This window comes from Dasypus novemcinctus, chromosome 6 (genome assembly GCF_030445035.2).
Source record: "Dasypus novemcinctus isolate mDasNov1 chromosome 6, mDasNov1.1.hap2, whole genome shotgun sequence".
NCBI classification, from domain to species: Eukaryota; Metazoa; Chordata; class Mammalia; order Cingulata; family Dasypodidae; genus Dasypus; species Dasypus novemcinctus.
Window position 1 is genome coordinate 93,137,936 of NC_080678.1, and position 15,893 is coordinate 93,153,828.

General features: G+C 42.6%; 1 non-coding gene across 1 annotated transcript; it reads right to left on the reverse strand.

Moving 5' to 3' along the window:
* Window positions 1-8,320: 8,320 nt before the first annotated feature.
* Window positions 8,321-8,457, reverse strand: LOC111762665 (small nucleolar RNA SNORA2/SNORA34 family). The gene has a single exon (XR_002795723.1). It is a non-coding gene; the product is annotated as a small nucleolar RNA SNORA2/SNORA34 family (small nucleolar RNA).
* Between the last annotated feature and the right edge of the window lie 7,436 nt (window positions 8,458-15,893).

A 15,893-nucleotide genomic window follows, 5' to 3' on the forward strand; every position in this document is an offset into this window, starting at 1 on the left:
TCAAGAATTCACATTTGTTTTTTAATGCTTGGATCATATATAAATGCAGTTAAGAAAGTAAATCTGCCAACAGGAATTCCTGTCCTGTATACGAAGAGTGTTTATAAACGTAGTTGTGCCACTGATCAAGTGCATGATCTTGCGTCTCGTCTGTGCCTTAATTTTCTTTTCAGTAAATGGGACTCTGTCTTTCCATCTTCATAGCATTTGCACAGTTTTAAACATTATTGGATTTTAAGGCTGGATAGATTGGGTAGCCAATATGAAAACTGTTAACTCTCAGGTTTTTGCACTTAGGATCACCAAAATAAATCATTTAGAATCATTAAAATGTGCTCTAAATGTATAATGACTTTAAATTGTTATATTCTGTACTATACATTTTTAAAACAATAAAATTTTTTTACAAACTGATTCTAAAAGACACGGCATTAAACAACAGTGATGCCATAAATGTAAAAAAAAAGATATTGACAAGTCTAAAATATAGATTTTTTAAAAATAAAATTCCAAAACTAAGATTGCAAATAATTTCCACATGGAAGCTATCAAATAGAAGGTAGAGCAGGCATGTGTGTAATATGGGACCTAGTAATCCTGCTCCTGTGAATGTGCCCAAGAGGAATTCTCACAAGTGAAAGGCAAAAGGCAGATAAATAAGCATCAATTAAAAGTGGTAGACAGAGAAAGAATCAATTAGAAGCAGCCTGAATGGAATGAATACACATAGAGCAACATAAGTGACAAAAGAACAAAAATCACCAGTAGAATCTTGGTTATGTTCATTGCAAATAAGTGGTCATAAAAAATTATAACTAGATGGGAAGCAGTTGTGGCTCAACTGATAGAGCATCTGCCTACCATATGGAGGGTCCAGGGTTCGATACCCAGGGCCTCCTGACTCATGTGGTGAGCCCATGTGCAGTGCTGCCACGCGCAAGGATGCCATGCCAAGCAGAGGTGTCCCCCGCATAGGGGTGTCCCATGCGCAAGGACTGCATCCCTGTAGGAGGGCCACTCCACGTAAAAAAAGCATAGCCCACTCAGGAGTGGCACCACACACATGGAGAGTTGACATAGCAAGATGGTGCAACAAAAAAAGTGACAGTTTCCCAGTGCCACATGACAAGATGCAAGTGGACACAGAAGAACACAGCAAATGGACACAGAGAGCAGACAACAGAGGGGAAGGGGAGAGAAATAAAATAAATCTTTAAAAAAAAATTATAACTAGAGATCAAGCTTACAATGTAGTTTGTAGAACTGATGGGTTTATTACTAAGCAGCATAGCCAGTATTCACAGCTCACGAATAACCTAACATGGCTGAAGTAAAACTAAAAGTATGTTTTAAAAAATTATACATTTTACAAGTTCACATATAAATAAAAGGATATCCACAATACACATTAGAATTGCTGCCTATATGAGTTCAGGGAATGGAAGTAAGAAATGGGAATTAACGGGACTAAGAACATAAATACAACGAAATGACCGTAAGTATTTTAAAATTAAGGAAAAAAATTTCCTCACCACTATCTATACAACTGAGGTTCAAATAAAAAAAATATATGTAATAGCTAAATAAAGAACATATTTATATTAAAACAAATATGGAAGTCTTCCACTTCTGGGCAAGATGGAGTTTCAGGGCCCAGGTTAACCTACCCACCTGAAATAGTCGCAAAATTGACAAAACATGAAACAACAATTTTCAGGCAACGAAGGATAGTAATAGCACTGATAAATGGGAAACAAATAAGATGAGCCCTACAACTGGCCCAGCATACTTCCTGGAGAGATTTTAGACTGTGGTACCAGGGTAGACAGTTAAGATGGAGCCTGGAGGGCTCCCTGGGTTAAGGAGATGGAACTGAGAGTGTGGGGAGATCAATACAGCTACCCAGTGTTCATAGGATAAAGTATCAAAGGGGAGAGTGTTGCACAGACAGGAGCCCCCAGAGATCTGCAAAGGGTCCCCTTGAATATTCATTTAGCATGGTACTGATCAGGAAATTACTCAGGCTCAGGCAAAGACCCATCCAAAAGGATTGGAGGGAACAATGCCCAGGACTCTTGGAGGACCTGAAACAGTGCCTGCAGTGGGAGAACTTCATAATTCAGAGGCCACTGGGTAGAGTTTGCAGGAAGAGCTTGCCTCAGAGGTGGGGGAAAATAACTTTCACCTGAGCAATGCACTGGACTTCCCTAAGAAATCACACAGATTATGAAGACCGAAGAGGACAAAACTGTTTTTAAGTAACTTAACTATATCCCAGAATAAAGCTCAAGAAGATTTTTTGTAATAGAAAAATATCCAGCATCTAACAAAGTAAAATTCACAATGTCTAGCATCCAACAAAGGATTACTAAGCATGCAAACTGACAAGAAAACATAACCTTTAATGAGGGGAATAATGAATGAATCAAAACAGATCCAGACAGATATAGGTGCTAGAATTAGCAGAAAAAGACTTATAAAGACAGTTATTACAACTATATTCTATATACTCAAAAAGTTCAGTACAGGCTTGGAAAATACAAAAAGACCCAAATCAAATGTTTAGAAAAGAAAACTAGAAAGTTGAGATGAAAATCACTCATTATACCAAGAAGAAGGAAAACTTGAATGAGAAAAGAAAATCAACAGTCATCAACACCAAGATATTAGAATACCTGAGAAGGATTCTAAAAGCAGCCATAATAAAAATGCTTTAATGAGCAATGCAATTATGAACATGCTTGAAACAAATGAAAAAAAAATTGATCACTGCAGCAAAGATACAAGATTTTAGGAAGCATCGAGACGAAATTCTAGGACTGAAAATTTTTCCCAAAATAAAAAAAAAGGCTCTGGATGAGCTTAAAAACAGGATGGAAGCTGGAGGAAAAAAAAAATCAGTGAAAAATAGAAAAATAAAATTACCCAATCTGAACAGTGAAAATAGAAAGGAAAAATGAACAGAGCCTTAAGGAATTGTATGACTACAACAAAACATCTAACATTCATGTCATCAGAGTCCCAGAAGGGAAGGAGGAAGAATATGGGGCTAGAAAATTATTCAAAGAAATAACAGCAGAAAATTTTCCAATTTTGGAAAAAGACTTCAAGGGGTAATATGGGAAAACTATGACAATTTCTACATAATTAGACAATTCCAGTGAAATTTACCAGTACTTCAAAAAGCTACCATACGGGAAGCGGACTTGGCCCAGTGGATAGGGCATCCGTCTACCACATGGGAGGTCTGCGGTTCAAACCCGGGGCCTCCTTGACCCGTGTGCAGCTGGCCCATGCACAGTGCTGATGCACACAAGGAGTGCCGTGCCATGCAGGGGTGTCCCCCGCGTAGGGGAGCCCCATGCACAAGGAGTGCGCCCTGTAAGGAGAGCCGCCCAGCGCGAAAGAAAGTGCAGCCTGCCCAGGAATGGTGCCACACACACGGAGAGCTGACACAACAAGATGACACAGCAAAAAGAAACATAGATTCCCGTGCCACTGACAACAACAGAAGTGGACAAAGAAGACAACGCAGCAAATAGACACAGAGAACAGACAACTGGGGCAGGGGCGGTGGGGAAGGGGAGAGAAATAAATAAATAAATAAATCTTTAAAAAAAAAAAAAGCTACTATAACCAACATGTGATAGATCATTTAAATAGCCCTCTAGTTACTAACAAATTTACTTGTAATTTTAAAAACTCCCCCAAAAATCTCCAGACCCAGATGGTTTCACTAGAGAATTACACCAAATATTTTAAAAACAATTTTAACCAATTTTAAGCAATCTACTCCAGAAAATGGAAAAAGGGGGAAACAATTCCCAATAAAGGAAAGCAGATGTAGCTCAACTGATAGAGCGTCAGTCTACCATATGGAGGGTCCAGGGTTCAATCCTCAGGGCTTCCTGACCTGTATGGAGCTGGCCCATGCGCAGTGCTGCTGTGCGCAAGGAATGCCATGCCATACAGGGGCACCCCTGCATAGGGGTACCCCACATGCAAGGAGTGCACCCCGTAAGGAGAATCGTGCAAAAAAAGTGCAGCCTGCCCAGGAATGGTGCTGCACACACGGAAAGCTGATGCACCAAGATGATGCAACGAAAACAAGACACAGATTCCGGGTGCCGCTGACACAAACAGACACAGAAGAACACAGAGCAAATGGACACAGAGAGCAGACAACTGGGGGGAAGCAGGGAAGGGGAGAAAAAGAAATAAAAAATAAATCTTTAAAAAAAAAATCAATGTAGGGATGCAGATGTGGCTCAAGCGATTGAGCTCCTGCCTATCACATAGGAGGTCCTGGGTTAGGTTCCCGGTGCCTCCTGGAGAAGACCAGCAAGACAGTGAGCTGGAGCAATGGGCAGGTGTGGCGAGCTGACTCAACAAGATGACGCAACACAGGAGACACAAAGAGGAAAGATATAACAAAAGTAGAGAGCTGAGGTGGCTCAAGTGTTTCAGGACCTCCCTCCCACATCAGAGGTCACAGAATCAGTTCCCAATGCTTCCTAAAGATGATGAGCAGGGAAGCAGACTTGGCCCAGTGGTTAGGGCATCTGTCTACCACATGGGAGGTCTGTGGTTCAAACCCCAGGCCTCCTTGACCTGTGTGGAGCTGGCCCATGTGCAGCGCTGATGCGTGCAAGGAGTGCCCTGCCACGCAGGGGTGTCCCCCGCGTAGGGGAGCCCCACATGCAAAGAATGCGACCCATAAGGAGAGCCACCCAGCACGAAAGAAAGCGCAGCCTGCCCAGGAATGGTGCCTCACACACGGAGAGCTGACACAACAAGGTGACACAACAAAAAGAAACACAGATTCCTGTACCGCTGACAACAGAAGCGGACAAAGAATATGTGGCGAATAGACAAAGAGAACAGACAACTGGGGCGTGGGGAGGAGAAATAAATAAATAAATAAATCTTTAAAAAAAAAAGAAGATGGGCAGATACAGAGCACACAGCAAATGGATATAGAGAGCAGACAGCAGACAGCGAGTGCAAACAACGGGGGGGTGCGAGTGGCAGGGAATGAATAAATTTAAAAAATCTTTTTTAAAAATAATCAATGTAATCTACAGGATCAACAGGCTAAAGAGGAGAAATCATATAATCATATCAGCTGACACTGAAAAGACATCTGACAAAATCTAACAAGCTTTCATGATAACCCCAAACAAGTTAGGATTAGAGGAAACCACCTCAACTTGATACCTTGATAAAGAGCATCTAACATAGTTAATGGTGAAAAACTGCATGCTTCTCCCCCAGGTTGGGAATAAGGGAAGGCTGTCCACTTCACCTCTCTTATTCAACATTGTACTGGAAGTCCCTGTCAGCCAAATTAGGCAAGTAAAGGAATGAAAAGGCAGATTGGAACAGAAGACGTTAGAGAGCCCCTTGTACTACATAGAAAATCCCAAAGAAACTACAAAAACCCCCTAGAACAAATAAGTTAAGCAAGGTCACTGGATACAAGATCAACTGTTAGAATGAATTGTGTCCTCCAAAAAGACATATTCATATCCCAACCCCCAGTCTCATGAATGTGACCCTATTTGGATACAGGATTTTTGAAGATATGATTTCTTAAAATGAGACCAATCTGGATCAGGCTCTGACAGAGAGAAGAGAGCCATGTGACGGAGGCAGGGATGGAGTTATGCCACCAGCCGTGCAGAACCCTACCGACTTCAGGGGAGCCTGGCTCTGCCAGCACCCTGGTTTGGACTTCAAGCCTCCAGACTGTGGGACCAGAAATTCCTGTTGTTTTAAGCTGCCTATTTTGGTGCTCGCTTCAGCAGCACCACCCATTTTGTGATACTTAAGTTAGGCAGCCCTAGGGAACTAAGGTATCAACATCAATGTACAAAAATCAAGTGTATTTCTATTAGCAATAAAGTATGTGTAAATCTAAACTAAAAATACAAAACCATTTTCAATTGCTCAAAAAAACTAAATACTTAGATATAAATCTAATAAAATATAGATGGGACTTGTATGCTGGAAGATACAAAATGCTTATGAAAGAAATCCAAGAAGATCTCAGTAAATGAAGAGACATGCTGTGTTCATAGATGGGAATTTCTCCCTAAAATGATTTACTGGTTTACAACTTTTCCTATCAAAATCCCAGCAAGGGAAATCAAGGGAATCCAGAAGAGAAAGGAGAGGCCATCACCATGTGACAGGAAAAACAAGGCCCAATGATAGCTAGGAGTGAGCCCGGAATGCCACAGCCTTAAGGGAGAAAGCATCTCCTTGTTGACACCGTGGTTTTGGACTTCTCCTAGCCTCGAAATCACAGTTAACCTGATGAGCTTGACTGCTAACAAGTTCTGTCCCACCTTATGCCCTGTTCTTTTGGTGATGATTTCATTTGTCAGGAGCTGTCCCCTCCAAAGCAAACATGCAATAGGAGAAACATCTCAGCAATGGCACAAGACCCATTCAAGCATACTCAGCTATTGCCTTGTTACACACACAGAACCAGCAGAGCTGAGATTTTACTTGGTACATGTGGCTTGGTGGGTCCACACTAGAAAAGGTTGTTTCATGGTTTGAGGATGCTGTTAATATCTAGCTATGCTCAGAGATGTAGCCACCAAGTGCAATGAATGTCCCATGATGATGGAGGAGCTTGTTGTTATGGGAGGAGTGGGGTGAGGGGGGTGGGGAGTATATGCGGACCTCAAATTTTTTAAATGTAACATTAAAAAAAAATAAAGACAAAGAAAAAATACATATATAGCTATGCAGCTGAAGTGAAGATACTTTAGTCTCTTTTCCAAGAATGGCTTCCAACAAGACATCATGGATTAAAATGGACTGTTCCTAAAAGCAGGCTATCACAATTTTTCAATGGAAGGCTCAGCTTAATCACAGCCACAGGAGCCCAAGTTCAGGAGGCCCAAATCCCCTGCTCTGCCCACTTTACACGTTGAATCCCAGACAGAAGAGATGCTGGCCCTACCTGCAGGCCCCATTCTGGCATCCGGGCTGCTGAGCATCTCTTCTTGTAGGTCGGCCTGGGAGGGCCTCCTCAGGAACTCCCAGGCCAGGCCCTGCACCTCGTGAGACTGATCAATGCTCTTTCGTTCTGACGGCCCTTGGGATTTCTCTTCTGACCCTATGAGAGAGGTGAAACAAGATGTTTTTAAGCAGCAGGTGGGCATTCTGTATAAAAATAAGGTCAGGGTGCCAGGAAACAAGGGCTCTGGTCTCCTTCACCCTAATTACTGCTCCTAGGAACGTTTCTTCTTCTTTGTGGCCAGCACTCATGCCATTCAATGGAGACATCACCTAGCTGGATGTGAACTGTCAGGGCCTCTTAGAAGAGAGGATGAAGATTATACCAAAGGTTGTTTAAGTCCAGTTTTCTAGGTTTGAAACCATCCCAACACTTAGTAATTTGTCTACAAGGCTTTATTTTCTGACTTTTTGTGTCTACTCCAGAAGCCTTGGCGCTTTGCGTTCACATATAACCAAGAGTCATGACTCTCAGTCCTTCTCCAGGCTCCGGCTTGAACCTTCAGAAGCCCAAGAGCTAGGGGCTACTGTACATTCTCCAGAAAGTAATGAGGGAAGCAGATCTGGCTCAACTGATAGAGCATCTGCCTACCACATGGGAGGTCCAAGGTTCAAACCCAGGGCCTCCTGACCCATGTGGTGAGCTGGCCCACATGTAGTGCTGATGCGTGCAAGGAGTGCCATGCCATGCAGGGGTGTCCCCCACGTAGGGGAGCCCCACATGCAAGGAATGCACCCTGTAAGGAGAACTGCCCAACGCAAAAAAAATGCAGCCAGCCCAGGAGTGGCGCCGCACACATGAAGAGCTGACGCAGCAAGATGACACAACAAAAAAGAGATGCAGTTTCCCACTGCCGCCAGATAATGCAAGCGGACGCAGAAGAACACACAGCGAGTGGACAGAGAGCAGACAACTGGGGGCAGAGGGAGGGAGCAGGAAGAGGAGAGAAATAAAATAAAATAATAATCTTAAAAAAAAAAAGTAATGGGAAGGTCCTAAGAGACAAATGATTCCCAGTCTCTAGAACTAGAGGAAATAATGTCTCACTTATCTGTCACCCATAATGAATTTTTCAGAGTACTTTTCCTTTAAGTATCTGAACTTTTAAAAAAATACTTTGGAGGGAAAATTTCCCCAAATGGATCTCTTGTTTTGTTATCTTTTTAAAATCAATACATCTAAAAATTTAAATATTTTTAAACAACTTTGATGATTAATCAACACTAGAGCTTGTAAGATGCTTTGGCCTGGTACTGCAAAAGGCACTCGACAGCTCTGGGTTTTTTTTCCAATCACTTTCTAGTGAATTGACTATAACATTTCCAAAGTTCTGAAATGGCCAACAGACCACAGAAAGACATTTCTTTAGGAACCTGCTTGAAACCAACAGCTTCATCAAATTTCTGGCCTTGATTCAGGGCCAAAAGCTTTGATTTTTTAAATTCTTCTATCAATTCTCATTTTTCTGTTTATTTCCAGCCACTACTTTTTTTTTTTTACATACTTTTTCAGTATGTAAAGTACCTAAAGTTCCTCCTGTATTTCTTCCTGACTTAAAGAGTAAATTGGTGTTGTTTAAATACCTGAAGGGTTCCCAAGAGTAATAGGCTTTGTAACTATCGTACTGGTTTGAGTCAGTTAATAGTTTTATTAGAGAGAATGCAGATAAACAGTATTACTGATTTCCATACACTTCAGACATGGAAGGATTGTTTACCTTGGAGCATGGGTGGGCTTCAGAGCCACTGAAATTGTATACAAAAATTGGCGTAAATGTGAATTCTTCTGGGAAAAGAGGCTATAGTTTTCATCACATTGTCAAAGATATTGAAGACTCAAAAAAGTTTAATAAATGAAACCCATTATTTCCAAGAATTGTCATGCCTAAATCTCTGCTGAGTAACAACTTTACATTTTCTTAAAGCACATTTTTCTAGAATTCATAGTACTGCTCTATGATTCTTGATATGACAGATTTTGAAAAAAGAGAAACTTAGATAATTTGAAAGCAGAATTTCCACAAAGTACGCTTCTCAAGATGTTAATAGTTCTATAGGGGAAACGGACTTGGCCCAGTGGTTAGGGCGTCCATCTACCACATGGGAGGTCCGCGGTTCAAACCCCAAGCCTCCTTGACCTGTGTGGAGCTGGCCCATGCACAGTGCTGGTGCGCGCAAGGAGTGCCGTGCCACACAGGGGTGCCCCCCGCATAAGGGAGCCCCACGCGCAATGAGTACACCCATAAGGAGAGCCGCCCAGGGTGAAAGAAAGTGCAGCCTGCCCAGGAATGGCGCCACCCCACACTTCCCGTGCCACTGACGACAACAGAAGCGGACAAAGAAAGAAGACGCAGCAAAAAGACACAGAGAACAGACAACTGGGGGAGGGGAGGGGAATTAAATAAATAAATCTATCTTAAAAAAAAAAAAAGTTCTATAGGAAAAAGATTTTACTATTACATAAACACCAGACAAAACAAAGTTCTATACGTTTCCTAACTCTCAAACTCTGGTCACTTGTGTTCTTCTAAGAGGGTGATATATTATGTAGCATATTCCATTTTTATTGAATAACAGGATCTGCTTTTTGCAAAGCATCTTGCAGGACATGTAATCCTTGGAACATACTTTCAGAAACACTGCTCTAAAGCAATCATAAAATTGGCATTTAAAAGCTACATGTACACATACACAAACATTTTAAAAAAACAAGATTTTTTGTATATATAGACTAGCTTATTATAAAATTTATATGGTAAGGCAAAGGAACTAGCCAAAACAATTTTGAAAAAGGTGAATAAGTTTGGAGAACTTACACTACCCAATTTGAGCAATTACTAAAAAGTGACAGTTATGAACACAGTAAAGTATTAGTATAAGGATGCACATATAAATCAATGAAACAGCATAGAAAATCCAGGCATAGACCCCCACAAAAATGACAACTTGATTTTTGACAATGGTGGAAAGGCAGTTCAGTGATGAAAGTAGTCTTTTCAACATATGATGCTGGAAAAATTGGATATCTATATGTGAAAAAAAAAAAAACAAAACCATTAGTAAAAGAAAAAAAAAACCTGAAAATGGAGCTTAGCGCTACATGTAAAATGTAAAAAAAATGTAAGACTTTTGGAAGAAAATATGACACCAAAAGCACATTCAATTAAGTAAAAAATTGATAAATTTGACTTCATCAAAATTAAAAACTTTTAACTCTGTGACATTGTTAAGATAATATACCCCTATAGAATGGCCAAACTAAAACTTTTACATTTTAAAAATTGACAATATCAAGTGCTGACGAAGATGTGCAGCAACTGGAGCTTTCCCTCATACACTATTAATGGCAATGCAAAATGTTACAGACACTAGAAAAGTTTGGCAGTTTCCTACATAGTTAACATAAACTTGCTCTATGACTCAGCAATCCCTCTGGATTTGGGGGAGGTAAACTGGCACAGCTTTTTTTGGAGACTGTCCTCATGTGATGAAGTTGTATGTGGGTGAACCCTATGACCCAGCAATTCCCCTGGTAGGTATGGAACCTGAAGCAACTCTTGCACATGTGTCCCAGGAGACATGTTCCAGCAATCCCACTGGAGTTTGGGGAGGAAAATTGGCACAATATTTTTTTTGGAGATCGTCCTCATACGATAAAGTTGCATGTGGGTAAACCTATGACCCAGCAATTCCCCTGCTAGGCATGGAGCCTAAAGCAATTCGTGCACATGTGCCCCAGGAGACATGTGCTTGCTTAAAGCACCACTGCTAGTAATATCCCAAACTGGAAGCAACCTAATCATCCTCTAGCAAAACAGTGGAGAAATAAGTTGTGGTCCACTTATTAAATGTAATGCTGTAAAACAGTGGAAAATACTACAGCTTCATGCTTCAACTCGGAATAATCCCTTAAAGATAACATTAACAAAAGACAGACATTGAAGAAAATATCCAGTATGAAGCCACTTATGTATAAAGTCCAAGGACAAGAAAACAGTCTAAGGGAAGCAGATGTGGCCCAAGTGATAGAGCTTCCACCTACCATATGGGAGGCCTTGGGTTTGATCCCTGTGGCCTCCTGGTGAAAAAGAAGAAGAGAAAGCGTGTCCGTGCGGCGAGCCAGTGCCTGCACGAGTGCCCGCGTAGTGAGTCAGTGCCTCGTGCAAGTGAATCATGCAGCAAGATGATGATGCATAAAAAGAGAGACAAGGGGAGAGTCAAGGTGAAGTGCAGGAACTGAGTTGGCGTAATTGACAGGGAGCCTCTCTCCCCATCAGAGGTCTCCAGGATTGAATCCTAGAGGAGAGAAAATGAGAAGAGAAGACAACACAGACAGCAAAAACAGCAGGACGGGAAGAGGGGAAGGGGGAAAAATAAATAAATCTTAAAACAAACCAAAAAAAGAAAATGGTCTAATACATTTTTTTCTGACATAAACAATTTTAGTCAAATTATTGAGGAAAGCAAGTCATTAATAAACAAAGTTCAAGAGGGTGGTTACCTGGATAATGGAAGAGGAAGCTCTGTTGATTGGGACTATGAAAAGCTCATAAAAATAAAGTTAGCGTTTTAGTTTTTAAGATAAGTGGTAGATGTTAGAAAGCTGTACCTGTAAGAGAATAAATGTTCACCCGACTGTGGAGAAGAAAAGAATTTATTTACAATCTCGCAAGAACAGGTGCACAACCAGAATATGGAGGTTGGTGTGCTGAGTGGCAGAATACGGCAAAAAAGTATTCCCACATGCATATAGCTCCCTCCCATTTCTCCATTGGCTGGGTACTCCAGAGGTTACAGCCTATCGGAGAGATCTAACTGACCCACATGAGTTCCACTCCCCACTTGCCTTTATTTATTTTTATATCCATATAAGGAATTGGTACCACTTTCAAACTTGGCACGGCCTTTCAAACTTGGTGCCAGAAAGTTAGAGCCTTTTTCCTTCTTCCCTTAACTGCAGAGTTGGTTTTAGCTAGTTTCCCTATTAGATGTAGGTGGAAACCACGAGGCTGTCTCTAGTTTCTAATTCCCTGATTCCACATAACCTTCAGGTGAAAACTAAACTTAACCCTTTATCTTACAGTAGATACACAGACCTTGGATTCAGTAGTAGCCTTTATACTTCCCAGATATGTTTTATATTATCTCGAGTGTCATATTTCTTAATGGGAAAAAAATACATATAAAAATGTTGATAATAAAGAAAAGATGAGAGCCTGAGTCAAAGCCAGAGACCCACTCTCACTAGCTGCCAAATTTTATTTCATTCCAAGGTGAGTTGTCAAAAAAGCAAATAGGAGAGATGTATTCACCAAATGCAATGAATGTCTCATGATGATTGAGAAGGTTGTTGTTATGGGGGGAGGTGTGGGGTATATGGGGACCTCATTTTTTTTAATGTGACATTAAAAAAATAAAGACAAAAAAAGGAAATAGGGAAGCGGATGTGGCTCAGTGGCTGAGCACCAGCTTCCCATGTATGACGTCCGAAGTTCAATTCCCCGTCCAGTGCCGAAAAAAAAAAAAAAATTGGAATAGTACAAAATGTATTCAAAGTATGACTAGAAAAAGAAAAAAAAAAAAAAAAAAGGCTGACTACACACACTCCGCAGAAGAGTGTGGCCAGGAGCCCCAGGAAACCAATGTGGAAATATTTCAGACCGAAGTGTACACATTTAGGGAAGCTGATAAAGAACGCTGGGAAGAGATGCTACTACAAGAACATCTCAAGGTTTGAAAATGTTTCCTCAGGAAGCAGAAGATGGCGGAAGATGAGTGTGTTCTGAGTAACACCGTCTTATGCAAGGCTGTGACTTCTCAGAAATGAGAAGGTATTGCTTTAATAAGAAAAAAACGAACAAAAAAGCTGAGTGGAAAAAGTCTTTTCCCACCACGATGCCATGCTGTTGGCAGTATCCCTGCAGGCGGGCTGGGCTGTCGCACACCTCTAGGGTCTGGGATGCCCACCCACCCAAGACCTCCGAACTTCCCTGCCCTGGGGAAGCGCTTCCTCATCCTCGGCCCCTTCTGACTCCCTAGTCTCCTCTCCTGGAGCCGGGTGGCCGCTCCCACCCTCTGGGAGCCCTCTGCCACTAACCGCGTCCCCCATTCTCCCACCCTAACCCCAAACCCCACTCCTCGCAGTCCCCACTCGGCCCCGGGCTGGCGGCCCTATGCCTCAAGCCGCCCCTCACCCCGGGCTCCGTGTCTCCACGCTCTGGTTCTCAACGCCTGCACCGAGAAGAGGCTAGAACTCGCGGTACTTGGCAGTTGGCCGCAAAGGCAGGCGAGCCTTGTTTACCGTCACTATGGAAACTCTCCCACAAGGCTGCGCGCCCAAGCCTTAGGGGGCTGGGGAGCACGGGCGACTGTGTCGCGCCCGGAGCTGGTACGGGATTGGTCGGCCGGGCGCGGCGCGGGCGGAGAGGGGCGGCTCTGGCCCAATCATCTAACGATACTACTTGACTCCGCCCCGGCCCCTCTGGGCCCTTGGCCCCCGGGGTCCGCGACGCCTACCCGCGCTGCTGCTCGGTGGTGGGGCCTCCTGGGAGCTGAGGCAGGGCGCGGGGAAGGGAGCGGCGGGAAGCGAGCCGTCCAGCCCCCCTGAGCACCGGGGACGCTGAGTCGGGTCCCCAGCGGAAGGCCCGCAGAATGAGCCGGTTTGGGTCTCTGTTGTTAAGAGTCGGCTCCCCGGCAGCTTTCCTTCCGCAGCAGCACTTTGGCTTCAGGCCTGGACCTCAGAATAACGTGCTGAGCCAGGGAATGTCACCCCGTGACCTTCGCTGCTGGAGAAACATAGGTCCAGTTCAATATCATTTGAGGTCCTATCATATCCAGGCCAGCTCTGTTTTTGTTTTTAAAAAACAAGACAATTTCCCACCCCTTCGTGGGGAGTTCTTTGTTCGGCACACTTACGCAATCAATTCATTTCAGGGATCAAGGATTGCCGTATTTCTGTAGCGTAAGCGGCTAAGCAATATCCTTTTGCACTGCTTTCTGTCACCATTCTAAATTCAGTGCCCCACGTGATCCTATGCCGCTCTGTTACGGAAAAAGGAGAAAAGGCAGCCCTGAGCCACAGTTGACAGCAGGCCTGATGAACAATCTCACAGAATACTGACATCAAATGAGGCCTCTGACGTGATGAAAGAGAAGAAAATAAAACCATTCTATTACCACGCCTGAACAGATACACTGTGCAATTACAAATAGGACCAATGGCCCTTCCCCAGTTAACGCGAGTGATAATTGCCCTCCAATGATAATTCTAGCCCTGCTCCATTTGGCTTTTTAAATAAAAATTATCAAGGTATTGCGGAGTAAGGGTATTTCAGTGGTTGAGTGCCTGCTTCACATGTATGAGATCCTGGGTTCGATTCCTGGTATCTCCTAAAAAAATTATGAAGGTACTCAATCACTAAATTACCCCGGCTGACAGCACCCCATTTGAAACAGACCTCTCTTTCCTTTGAACCCACCCCAAAACCACCTATAGCAAACACGAATCCTATTTTAAAAAGCCCTCTTAGCATCCTCTTCCCTACGATGTGAGGTCTCCCCTGCTGTAGCAATAACCCATCTTTGTATGTATGCCCCAGGTCGTCTCTGACAGATAGGCATTGCTAGTATAACCTTTATATATATACTATACATAACTCATACACAAAAAATAAAACTTCAGAGTCTACACTTGAAAAAGAAATCAAAAACAACCTTTCTAACATGAATGGTAAATTGGAATGAGATCTTATAAAAAAAAAAAAAGCTCATATACACAACACAATATGCGGTCTGGGATTGGATACTAGAACAATAAAAAGACTTCAATGAGAAAACTGATGAAATCAGATTAAAGTCTGTAGTTTGCTTAAAATATTGTACCAATGTTAATTTCCTATTTTTAACAAATGTGTCATGGTTATGTAAGATGTTAATTCTAGGAGAAACTAGGTGAAGGATGTACAGAAGCTGTCTGTACTATTTTGCACCTTTTCTGTAGAACTAAAATTTTTTCAAAATAAAAATTTCATTTCTGCTTTTGCTTTTGGCTGGGGCGATGGTAATGGGTATTACATTATGAACGATCCTGGTAGGAGCTCCAGCCTCTGGCTTTTTCTCTACCTGACATCTCAGGGTTCCCTCCTAGTTCCCCAAACCCCTGCTCCTACCCTCTGTACTATAGCCACTGAGAGCAACCATACCTGGACTAGGTATGTCCTGGACTACTGCACTGTCATACAAACCTAAGTGTGTCCAAGATTCCTGGTTGCTTTTAGAGTGGAAATACCTCAAACTGGAGGTGGATAAGGACCACCAGTGTACAGGAGATGTTGTGTCAAGGCGGCACTGTCAAAAGAAAGGAGAAGGAAGATGACTGTTTCGGCCCTACAAACACGTTAAACGGGCTCCTGAGCCCTCCCTGATGGCACGTGATCACACGACCCCCAGCCTTCTACTCCAGGCACAGGGGTTCATGGTCGCTGTAAGGGAGGGCAGAAAACAGATCCAAAAAACAGAAAACCCCAGCCTGGACACCAGATCGTCACCGTGGAACTGGAAATAACTAGAGGAACATCGCTGCCCTTTGCAGTAACAGTGGACAAAAGTTTCCCTTCAGGGAATCCACCCGTAGTAAAAGGAATTTGGATGTCCACATGTTAAAGGCAGAAGAGAGAATGAAGAGGGTTTATTTGGGACTGGGATGAGTTTGTTGTCCAGAACCTGATGATTTTTATTATGGGTGGAGGTGGTAGTTACCTCTATAGCAGTGTTTTCATATAATTAAAAGTTTCAAATTTTCTAGTAGTTAGCTTTTAAAAAGTCAAAAGAAATAAGTGGATTGAGAGATTAAGAATTTTGTT